This window comes from Elephas maximus, chromosome 5 (genome assembly GCF_024166365.1).
Source record: "Elephas maximus indicus isolate mEleMax1 chromosome 5, mEleMax1 primary haplotype, whole genome shotgun sequence".
NCBI lineage: Eukaryota > Metazoa > Chordata > Mammalia > Proboscidea > Elephantidae > Elephas > Elephas maximus.
Genome location: NC_064823.1, coordinates 140,455,582 through 140,457,684, shown reverse-complemented (window position 1 = coordinate 140,457,684; position 2,103 = coordinate 140,455,582).

Sequence of the window (2,103 nt, the reverse complement as noted above, 5' to 3'; positions counted from 1 at the left end):
TTTTGGTTAGCAACCGAACTCTTAACCACTATACTACCAGGGTTTCCATAAAAATAAGAGAGTATATAAATTACTGTTCACACTTATCAGTTTATAATAGGTGTCACATACACATTTTACAGGAAAGATAATAGATGCAGGAAGGGTTGCCATGAGCTTATGATGTAATCCCAATAGTTAGAGTTCCACATACTATTTTAAAACCTACTTAACAGAAAAATGCCTTGACACATTATCTGTTACGTATTGCATATTCATTACATGTCACCTTGCATAGTGTAATCTTCAAACATGTATTGAACAGCAAAAATATCTTTGTTGGAGGGTGTGTATTTTTGGCTTTAGATAAATTGTAATTAGTTAATAACCTACTTGATTCTGTTAGAAGTTGTATTTGATCAAAACAGAACATTAGAAAAAGTAAGCCCAATTTTGAGGAATTTCTCTAGAAAATGCTATAGAAAGCAAGAGGCACAGTATAAACTATACAATCTAAAAAACTGACAGGCCACACCATTATAATCATAATAATTAAAATAGGAAATAATTGGTTAATTTCAGCATTTTAATAGTTCTGCTGAAAGGCCTTTAGAAGTTATTGTTACCTAATATTCCACCCTTGGTTCTTTTCTGTCAGCCATCTCTGGATAAGCTCCTTTGCTTTTTTGATATCCCATTCTTGGCTGATGACTTTCTAATCTTTATCTTTACCCCAGACTACCTTCCCAATTGCAGGACAATATAAAAATGTATTTTGGCTGTTCCAACCGAAAATACTGCAGACAGCTTAAATTTAACAGGTCGTTAACTTCTGTCACAAATCCATCTCTCTTCTGACTCAAGATGGTTTATCAAACACACATTTTGAACTTTTTTTCTTCCTAACACCATAATCACCATTGGAGAAATATGAGAATAAATTCATAATATCCTTGGAAACTTAGGAGAGACGCCACTAGTGTGCCAGAATTTCTGGACATTGCCAGGGCAGCCCAGCAGGCGTGACACCTCTGTAACATCATCAGGCAGTAGGAAGCACTTAGAGAACTAGAGTTTTTCTCTGAAAGAATGTTAGGGTAATGCCAACATCAGAGGTAGCAGAATTTGGAAGAATGAGCTAGACATGGACAACATTCAACTGGTTAATAATGTAAAGGACAATGTTTGAATCAGTTCTCTAATTCTAGAGCGTTTGATGCCAATATCTTCTCAAAGGAAAAAGCCATGTGATTGTGATTCTCTGATGAGAATCCCAAAGTTGCTGCATAGGCCTGAAAAGTAGGCAGGTGATTAAATGTAGACAGAGGTGAAAAGGCACCTTCCTACCCAGAGAATCAGTCAACCACACACCCTGCCCGTACACACAACCCACCCTGATTGAGGATTTTCTTTTTTTTTTTTTTTTGGAGCTAACAAGGATTTTTAACAGAAAAAGCTAACCAAATACTGGAAAGAAAAAAGAGAATCAGACTGGCATCAGCCACATAAGGTTGTTTGAAGCATGGATGAAAACTTTCAGAATTCTGAGGGAAAAAATCCACTCGATCTTGTTTTCTTCACCCAGACACACATTCGACTATGAGGGCAAGATAAAGATATTTTTACTTATGTAAAGAAAGAACATTTTCAACCCATAAACTTGTTAGTAAGGAATTTTTTGAGGACATATTCTAACAAAACTAAAAATAAATCCAAGAAAAAAGATGTAGCATCCAAGACATTTGTAAAATTTATGGCTATCTAAATGATTATGAATACAAATATCTGTGAAGCTTAAGTCAATTGTTAATGAATGATTCTTAAAATATGGAGACACAGCGCAAGGTTATAACAAAATGCAAGTAAAAGTTGAGATGACTTCAACAAACATGAAGATGGCATTGGACGCAGGAAAGAGAAACAACAGCAAGCCAAGAATTTTGTCTTGGTTTGAGGAAGAATATGAAATACTTTTAAACACTGTGAATGTGTATTAGTTTCCTGGGGCTATTGTAACAAATTGCCACAAACTAGATAACTTAAAACCACAAAAACTTATTATTTCACAGTTCTGGAGGCCAGAAATTTGGTATTAAGGTGTCAACGGGGAGAATCCATTCCATG